The sequence below is a fragment of the Macrobrachium rosenbergii genome, chromosome 49, assembly GCF_040412425.1.
Source record: "Macrobrachium rosenbergii isolate ZJJX-2024 chromosome 49, ASM4041242v1, whole genome shotgun sequence".
NCBI lineage: Eukaryota > Metazoa > Arthropoda > Malacostraca > Decapoda > Palaemonidae > Macrobrachium > Macrobrachium rosenbergii.
This window is the reverse complement of record NC_089789.1, coordinates 17,003,098-17,013,957: the sequence shown is the minus strand read 5'-3', so window position 1 is coordinate 17,013,957 and position 10,860 is coordinate 17,003,098.

Here is a 10,860-nt window from a genome sequence, read left to right as displayed (position 1 = left end):
GTTTATCACATCACCGTGATTCATATACAAGCATTAAGCTACAAACGTCCTTTAACATCAAATTCGCTCTACCTTGGAAATAATATATTTTCATATATGTTACCCGAAGGGGAATTTTTTAGTTGCTAGTAAGTTCGTCGTCTCGTGGGCTCGAACCACCGAAGACAAGAACTCAGGACTACAGTGACGCGATTTTAACCACACGGCCAACAAGTGAGGTATACGACGAACTTATTATCAACTAAAAAATTCCTCTTCAGGTAACATATATGAAAATATATTATTTCCGAGGTAGAGAGAATTGATATTAAAGGACGTTTTAGCTTAATGCTTATATATATATATATATATATATATATATATATATATATATATATATATATATATATATAATATATATATATATATATCCGTGAGTTTTATATCACGCATGGTGACAAGAATTCTATTATCCCAGCACTTTGCACGGGCCTCATGTGAAGAGGAATACCTGCAATTTAAGGACTACTTCATCCCCCAGGGGTCCACAAATCTTCACGTTTATGGAAATGAAAGAAAGAAGGTGGTAGCTATAGATATTAAATATTTACGTAAAAACTGTTGTATAAGAAGTCCTGAAGGAGTTACAAATATGGATATCCGTAACAGTTAAAGGGTTAGCTTATGTAAAAGGATCGATCATTGTTTTCAGATAGTCTGATCGTGTGGAACGAATGGATGATGATAAGTTGTTGAATAATATACAGTACAAAAGCTTTGGGAGGAGGGTGAAGAGGGGCACCTAAAAAGCGATGGGTAGATGGGTGAAAAAGGGAAAGGAAAGAGAGAGCCTCAGTATCAAGAAAGTGAGGCAGTACGAGTACATTACAGGTGAGAGTCGTAGTTTCCATTGTGGGTTCGATGTGATGCTGTTGAGTCTTCTGTGTAGATAGACGAAATTGCCTTGTGCTGCTGATGTTTTCTGCACATCTTCCAAGATTTAGCGGTTTGTGTGAATGTCATTGTCCTTACTTTACTTGGGAATTTCCCTTGATATTGAAAATAGGTGAGTGTTTTATACACACACATACAATATATATATATATATATATATATATGTATATATATATATATATATATATATATATATATATATATATATATATATATATATATATATATATATATATATATATGAATATATATATATATATATATATATATATATATATATATATATATATATATATATATATATACACACACACACACACACACACACACACACACACACACACACATATATATATATATACATATATATATATATATATATATATATATATATATATATACATGCATATATATATATATATATACATATATATATATATATACGCTGTATATATTTATAAAAGAAAATATATTACAAATTGACAGGAAAGAAGTTTGTTGGCTTATTTCATAAATTATTGAGGGTTTTTGGTCTAACAACGAGTCACTGGCGCCCTGCAAGTTACATATGGGACAAAGTTACGAAGTTTTCTTCAACATATTTACAGGGAAGGAATTTTGGCAATATTTCTCTCTCCATGCCTTTGTACTGAGCTACGTTAAAGCATACTGGTGGATAAAAGATAGTTTCACATTGGTTAAAAATCATTAAACAAATATAAAAGGGTAAAAATTCCAATACATTCCCCTGTTTCTTCACCCCACAGGAACTTTCAAGGATACCTAGAGGTTCCGGGTAACTGAAGCGAACGCCTCTCTGGGATTAGGATGAAACCCGTGGCTGGATCTTTTGACCATTAAGCACGATTTAGAAAAAGACTTTCTTGTATTTAGCCGGGCTTTTCGTGATTTTCATCTTGTCTCCTCGTTAGTAAGTAATTGGCAGATCGGTTGTCATTATTTTGGTTCAGTTTTATTAACCAACATTAATTTTTATCCATTAATCTTGCTACTATATGACCAATAGGGCGACTCTTTGTTTATGATTTTTATTCATATATTCATTCATTTCTTATTTATTTTTTTTCCTCCTTGGTCTCCTGATTTATATAGATACAAGACATCGGTCCCATGGAACCGTACATATGTGGCAAAGAACGTGGTGGCAAGCAACCCTGTACACAGGAAGCATTTGAACCATTATCTTAATTTTTCTCATTTAACCTGGCCATTCAGTAAGTAATGGAGCGATTTTTCATAAATGGTTTCCTTCGTGTAAATCAAATCCCTTTGTTGTGGTAACCATTATTAGACAACACATTTTTTTGTATAATTAAAACTGATGAAGTCAGCTGCCCTTCTTTCCTGCCAGAGCAATGATTGGCTCTTTCAGTTTCTTGTTTAAGGATATTACACTGAGTTAGCAGATTTTTTATTTTGTTTACATTAATGAACAAATCCTATGTGAAAATGTTAGTTTTTATTTTTTGGCAGCAGATAAACATCAAGGAATTTCACTCTTATATTCGTAATAACTACTATAACAGTTATTAGATTGCCTGGCTAATATATTATGCACAAATGAGGGAATCCGTGTGACTGGAGTTACATGACACGAGCTTGGAGGAATATAAGAATAATAATTTTTATGACCAATACCTTGTACATACACACGCACACGCACACACGCACACACACACACACACACACACACACACATATATATATATATATATATATATATATATATATATATATACACGAGTATATATATATATATATATTTGGTGAAGTTGCGCGATGCTAACTCCATGCCCTTCTTCATGCTGGTTGTGAGCTATCACAGGCGACTAACTACCCGGTACCTATCTGCACTTCTACTTTGCTCATTAAAGTAACAATGGAGAGTAACCTTGATGAGACATACGTAATGACCCCTGGAATATGGAGGTCGCACAGGTGTTTCTGCCCTGTAATATATGAAAATAAATGGTCTATTTCACCATTAAATTTTGGGGCCTACTATTTCATTATGAAATATTAAAAAATACATTATATCTTTTGTACTGTTCCGAATTAAAACGAAAATAAAACTCATTTTTTACCAATCAAATATTGCATCTTTTGAAGATTCCTTCAACTTCTTGTTCGTTATTGCTAGTGAGCACTAACGCTTCGGAATGCCTCTTCAATAATGCAATTCCGCAAGACCATTTTCTGCTACGATGAATCGACGTAGAAAATCATTTCCGCAGAAACTGGAGGAAAACGTTTAACGTTTTGTTTGCCAAAAGTGTCTCATAAGATCTTGAGAGTCGGAGATGCACACATTGCTTTCTTTCGCTTCGATGGACAAATCTAATGGTATGAAATTTCAAAACCTTCCTAATTATCTAGTGTTGTGTTCGTTTAACTCGTTAAGGTCGGCGGTCGTAAAAGTGGATGAAACAGCATCAGAAGATGAGAACACTATTAACCTAATGGATGAGGAAATGGAACTAAAAAAAAACGCGCTATTGCTCTTTTTAAAAAGAAATGAATATGTAAAACGGCAAAATACTAATACTTATTTCCTTATTATCCTTGTGGGACCTTTCTCCACGTCAATGGCTGAGGCCATTCAAAATTGTTACGGTCTCAAGCTGTAAAAATGAAGGAAGGAAGCATTAACGTGAAAGACTATTGAACTCCCAGCATCCAGAAGGAGAGAACTCCTTCTGGATGCTGGGAGAGATATTTCCTTCTATTTCATAATGAAAATCAAAGTTTATCGAGAAAAACAATATACAAAGAGCATGCGCAGAAACCTGCACAAAACTCATTTGGATGGAGAATCAAATGGAGATAAAAAGTACATATGTAATAAGTATTCCTCTGAAAAGAAACTTTACATTTGAATATTTTTTTTTAATGAACACCCATTGATGAAAGTTATTTCGCCATAAGAGAAAATTACCATATAACAAAGCACGCTTTTACGGAGAAGGGATGCTGTCCCGTTCACTCTTTTTACTTCGAATGTTCTTACTTTTGCCAAGTAAAGATTTTACTTAAAGGGAAAGGGGGAAGTCATAAGAAATAAATAACCTGAATTGAAAAGGAATTTTAAAATGGCTACAAAGTGAGATTCCTTCTCTTGTCCCGTTACGCAGACCATAAACTTTAAAGGTTTCAGTCTTGTTTCTGTGTTTCGAGACTTATCAGATCACTGCTTTATCAGAGTTCTTTTCAGATCTATAGTGCTCTCTGCCACCTAGCCTATTATTGCTATTTTTCCCAAATGAAGATTAATTTTGCGAAACCTTCCTTGGGAAATTAACACACACTTACATTTTCTTCAAAATTGCGTGCAAGTTCTGATTATTAATAATAATAATAATAATAATAATAATAATAATAATAATAATAATAATAATAATAATAATAATAATAATAATAATAATAATAATAATGAAGTATCATTCAAGAAAACAATCACAAAAAAGGGAAAGGGATAAGAGAGAGAGAGAGAGAGAGAGAGAGAGAGAGAGAGAGAGAGAGAGAGAGAGAGAGAGAGAATATCATATGAATGGCTTCGTTTGTCGAGGCCCTATTTGCTATTTGTGGCGGTATTACGACAAGCAAGTAAAGCTTATGATGAATATAGTTTCCATAAATGCTTCTTTCAGTTTTCTGAAAAGAAAACTATTGTGCCGGCTTTGTCTGTCCGTCCGCACATTTTTCTGTCCGCACTTTTCCTGTCCGCCCTCAGACCTTAAAATCTACTGAGGCTAGAGGGCTGCAAATTGGTATGTCGATCATCCACCCTCCAATCATCAAACATACCAGATTTCAGCCTTCTAGCCTCAGTAGTTTTTTTTTATTTATTTTATTTAAGGTTAAAGTTAGCCATAATCGTGCTTCTGGCAACAATACAGGCCAGGCCACCACCGGGCCTTGGTTAAAGATTCATGGGCCGCAGCTATTACAACATTATACCGAGACCACCGAAAGATGGATCTATTTTCGGTGGCCATGATTATACCATGTACAGAAAGCTCGATTACGCGGAAAAAACTTCGGCACCATTTTTTACTTGCTTCTTACTGTAATCAACTTTGTTCATGACATTTATAATAAAAAGTGAAAAGATAAACAAATTAAAAAATGGAATCAATTAGAAAAAATGTACTTTTAAAAGTTCATCCAAAGTGAATGGAAGTTAATGGACCTTTTTTGGCTTCTGGTAATGAGATAAGGAGACCCTTTCGGAGTAAAAAAAAAAAAAAAAAAAAAAAAACTTCTTTCTCCTCTTCCGTTCGATTGTTTTTCGACTTGGGGGAAAAACCTTCTTCGTCGAGGATTTGTGAGACTTACGAGAATTCTTAATGACCTTCTTGGAAAGGAAGCTCTGATTAAGGAAGGTGAGTGAAGAGTTTTGTTCTTGGGGTCTACACCAACGTGTTTTATGTTCATTCTACCTACTTTATTATCATTAGTATTATTGTCATCACGTGGACAGCTATCAAATTGCAATAGGAAGCTTTATCAGGTTAGGATATACACACTGGCAAAGGGAAAGTTAATAGCAATGAAGAAATAGTCTTTTACCCAGTTTTATTTCTCTTTCAATTTCTATCTGCCTTACTTCCCATACAAATTTCTGATTGCTCGTACACCTATTTCTTCTAGAATTAGGATTAGGTTTGAAAAGCACAGACTGGGAACTTTCAAGTCATATCTGTCGACTGCTGAATTAATATTGCATTGTGGAATAACTAGAATACAATACCATAGCTTTGTAAAGTAATTAGGTACCACAGTGAAACAAAAAGTAGCATCGATAAGATATGAGGATAATGTTGATCGATTTCTGCAACACTCTACTAATATTAATGCGGTCATGAGCTCATCGTTCATTAATTATTTGTGCTCTTAATACGAGGGAATATCGATGACAGAGAGAGAGAGAGAGAGAGAGAGAGAGAGAGAGAGAGAGAGAGAGAGAGAGAGAGAGAGCTTAGTTACGGAACAAATGAAAATGAATGGTCTGAAAATTTAAACGATATGGAAATCGAAAACTTCGATTCCTAAATATATATATTCACATTTCTTACCCTTTAATTTACTGGACGAATTTAAAAATGCCTCGAGAAGATCTACTTTAAAACCAGTTCTCTTTTACTTCCCTTAAACAATAACTTCTGTCTATGTGCCATTAAGAAACAAGTAAATAAAGTGATTCAAAACAGGAAAAATTTTTTACAGGTTATTGCTTTAATTACCCCAAATAGGCTCTCACTGTAAGTACTTTAATATATATACAGTATAATATATATATATATATATATATATATATATATATATATATATATATATATATATATATATATATATATATATATATATATATATATATATATATATATATATATATATATATATATATATATATATATATATATATATATATATATATATATATATATATATATATATATATATATATATATATATATATATATATATATATATATATATATATATATATATATATATATATATATATATATATATATATATATATATATATATATATATATATATATTTCTGACTCACATCAGGATCGAACCCATGGTTATATCCTGATGTCAGTCAGAAATTTATTTCTGTTCCACATGTGAATGTGTGCTGATTATTTTAATATATATATATATATATATATATATATATATATATATATATATATATATATATATATATATATATATATATATATATATATATATATATATATATATAATACATATATATATATATATATATATATATATATATATATATATATATATATATATATATATATATATATATATATATATATATATATACATGTGAGTGTGGGGTGAGTGAGAGCGCGCTCGTCAAAAGTATTCACAAAAATTAAAATAATACATTTACATCTCTTAAAAGAAAAAACAAAGACTCAACCTAATGATTTTAGCTAGGACACCTGAAATAAGCATACACAAACGAATACGCCGTGCTAGATCAAGGACAGTCAGCACAAACAAAACTAAAACAAAAAAAAAATGTGGAAGATTCTTGGGCTTGAATCCCTGGGATTATGCATTCAAAAGTATTCACAAAAATTTAAATAATACATTTACATCTCTCAAAAGAAAAAACAATGCCTCAACCTAATGATTTTAGCTAGGACGCCTGAAATAAGCATACACAAACGAATACGCCGTGCTAGGTCAAGGACAGTCAGCACAAACAAAACTAAAGTAAAAAAAATGTATAAGATTCTTGAACTTGAATCCCTGGGATTATGTCCCCCCCCCAAAAAAAAAACGAAACAAATTTCGAGGCGAACAGGAAAAGAACAAATATCTTTGCCCTTCAAACAAAGGACATAAAGACATTTGCATTCAAGACAACTTTCATTCATAGCCAGTCTCGAGTTTTACCATGACACCTTTCTTTCGGTTAGAAACCTCCTGCAAGGAAGAAAATTAGAATAGGATAAATTCGAGAAAAGAGAAAATCTTGGGTCTTCATATGAGGAAGTCACCGTGGAGACTTAACTCAAATTTTTAGTCCTGAGTCTTCCTTTAAAGCTATGTAAGATAATGAGTGTAGAAAAAGGATAACGTTAGAGAATGACCGCGGATATAGAACAGAAACAAAATATGAAAAAAATGTAAAAGAAAAAAGCATCATCATTCAGAGAAAATAGCGAAAGCAAAATTCAACGTGAAATTGAAATTTACCTTTCAGTAGGTTCCACAAAGAAGGTTGCTGTAATTGGCCGCTAAAAGTTCTTTCTCGTTTGTTTATAGAACAAGATATTCGTTGGATAAACGAAAGAAAAAAACGATAACGGAAGTTGAAATTTTTCTTTCGGTCTCAGTTTGCCTAAAGTCAAAAAGATTTTCGACGTCTTATCAACCTGAATACATAATCTTTGCTCCAGGTCTGACGCTACAGTAAATATGCTGTTATTCTTTAAGAAACTAATTCTCGTCTCCAGAATACTTGTTTGTATTTGTTTTGTTTTGAGTATGGAGTCATGTCATCAGAAAAGAACTATTGTGAAATTTCCCAAAGATATACCCCACAGAATTATTAACCCCATTAGTAAGAAAAGTTAGAAGCACTTCAAGGTTTAATTAATAATCTTTTTGCGCATGGGTGAGTTGATTCCCTAGCCAACCCACTGGTATCTGACTACCGTTCCAGCCAAGGCCAAGTGAGACAAGGTCTACCCAATTGGGTGAAGTCGCCACACACCTGGGGTAACTACGTAAGCGATGACGTATCTTAGAGGTACCTGCTCATTACGCCAATTCACGGGCTGACGCAATAAGGAGGAAGACAACACTCCGCCTACAGGGGGGATTTGGGGGGCAGTGAGCAGACCTTCTCTTTCTCTTGGCCTTGATTCCAACTATACACTAGAAGGCAGATCAATATACGAATAGCCTTGAAGACAAGTTACTCTTGCTTGAATCTAGTCCTTTCGCTAATATATTCATTCTGTGATAATTGCTTCGACCTATTTGGTCTTTTTCTGTAGTTTCATTGACTTTATACCTTTCAAAGCAATATTTCTATATCTATAGCCAATAGGTCATGCAACGTAATATTAGACCGGTAAAACTCTATACCATGGAGATATGTTTTACGATTGACTTTACAAACCAATATTTGGAAAATTCTGCCAGCGCTCATGCAATGTAATATTAGACCGATAAAACTACTGTATATACCTTGTCGACTGATCGAGTTATTTGTGAGTTATTTTTTGTATTTTCAAACTATTTTCTTACTTCTTTGAAAGTTTGAAAGCGTTACGAATAATTTTGCTTATTGTAATCAATAGTTAAATTTACATAAAAAAAAACTTAGATGTACAAAAATCATAATTTATTATTCACTGTCTCAGGTGACACTCACAATCGTGCAGTCATTTAAAAACTAAGACTCAGAATCTTTTAGAGCGAAATACGGCCCCAACCACAGCCTGAATAGCTAATAGCTAGATGTAAACCGGAGTCAGTCTTCAGCCTTGCTGGAGTCCAACGCGTTCAATGATGTAACAGTCAAGGTTACTGAAGGTGAAGGTGATCATCATTTTTTTAATCTACTAAACCATTTTTCTTTACACACACCCCTTCAGGGGCGGGGGGGGGGGCCGCGGTTGGCCCTGAAGGGGTAGCGGTACTCCAAAGGTCCTTCTTAGTTGACTTTTTATCCTACTATGCTAGATCATGGGATCTTGCATCAATCATAATAATGGTTATCTTTCCAGACAGAAAGTCTCTAAGACGTTTGCCTTCACTACCTACGTGCAGTTTTAATAGGAACAAATTAGTTTATTCACTCGGCAGATTTTGTTTATTATTCAGGCAAGTAAAGCGTATTTAATGTGTCCTTAAATTTATTTTGTTTTCTAGGCAAATTCTCTATATTCATAATGTAAATGTAGACCAGCAAGTTTCCAAGAGGTGAGACAAATCGTAGTTTAGTTTGATTTTTCTGCAAAAGAAAATTATTGTGCCGGTTTTGTCTGTCCGTCCGCACTTTTTCTGTCCGCCCTCAATCTTAAAAACTACTAAGGCTAGAGAACTGCAAACTGGTATGTTGGTCATCCACCCTCTAATCATCAAACATATCGAATTGCAGCCCTCTAGCCCCAGAAGTTTTTTATTTTATTTAAGGTTAAAGTTGGACATAATCGCATGTCTGGCACCGCTATAGGTACCAACAACACGGGCCACCAGGAGGCAATGGGTGAGTTTCATGGGCCGCGGCTAAGAGTTTCATGGGCCGTGGCTGAAAGTTTCATACAAAATTATACGCTGTACAGAAAACTCGAGTGCGCCGAAGAAAGTTCGGCGCATTTTTTACTTGTTATTCCTTTCAGCTCTGACAATTAACGAACCAGCATAACAAATGGTTAAGCTTTCTGAGGAATGTGATGATGCTTCCTACAAATTTCCCCCTAATGTCAATGAAGAACCGTTTTTAGTATTTTTGGTTTTGTTTTAGCGCTCCCAATATTCGTTCCCTAATTATTCATTTTATTTTTAGGTCGTTAGTTTTGATAGGCGAATAAGACAGCTCTAAGAAAGTTTGTTTTATTCCAGTAGTAGTTTGCACAATAGTTTTAGAGGATTGTGATTTGATGCATTCGGTTATTTTCGTTCAAATTAAGTTTTAACCTATGCGCTGGTTGGTTATATATATATATATATATATATATATATATATATATATATATATATATATATATATATATATATATATATATATATATATATATATATATATATGTATGTATGTATGTATACACATATGGATATATATATATATATATATATATATATATATATATATATATATTTACTCAGTACAAAGGGTATGTATATTTTTGGAAGTCTGACTTTAAACCTTGAATACTTGTTAACCTTAGAGAATATCAGTCGCTTTGTGTTGTACAGAAACTCAAAATAATAATTTTAAAATTTGCTATAGATGTATTGTCATATAAATATTTACTTTTCCTCCGTTATATTTTGTTACTTGTAGTTAGACTGCTCTCTTTTTTTGCACTAAATGATGAGTAATATTTAATTTTTTTTTTCTGAAGGTAGACTGATTTTCTGAATTTTTTTTTTTGTTCTAATTTTAGCCCCTTGCGGGTGAGCAGATGAGATGCTTCAGAATTTACTTCAGGAAGCGTTATTTAGAGACATCTGTCGTTTCCTACACTTAAAATGATCGTACTTAATTTCATTCATTGGCCTTGAAAACAGGTCTTAAGCCTCCTTCACAAAGATCACTTTTGAAATTTCAAGGGTCTTCCGAATTTGCTGACTGTCATTTTGACCGATACACCAGAGTTGTTTTCATTGATTATGTGCAAGGGCGAGACTTTG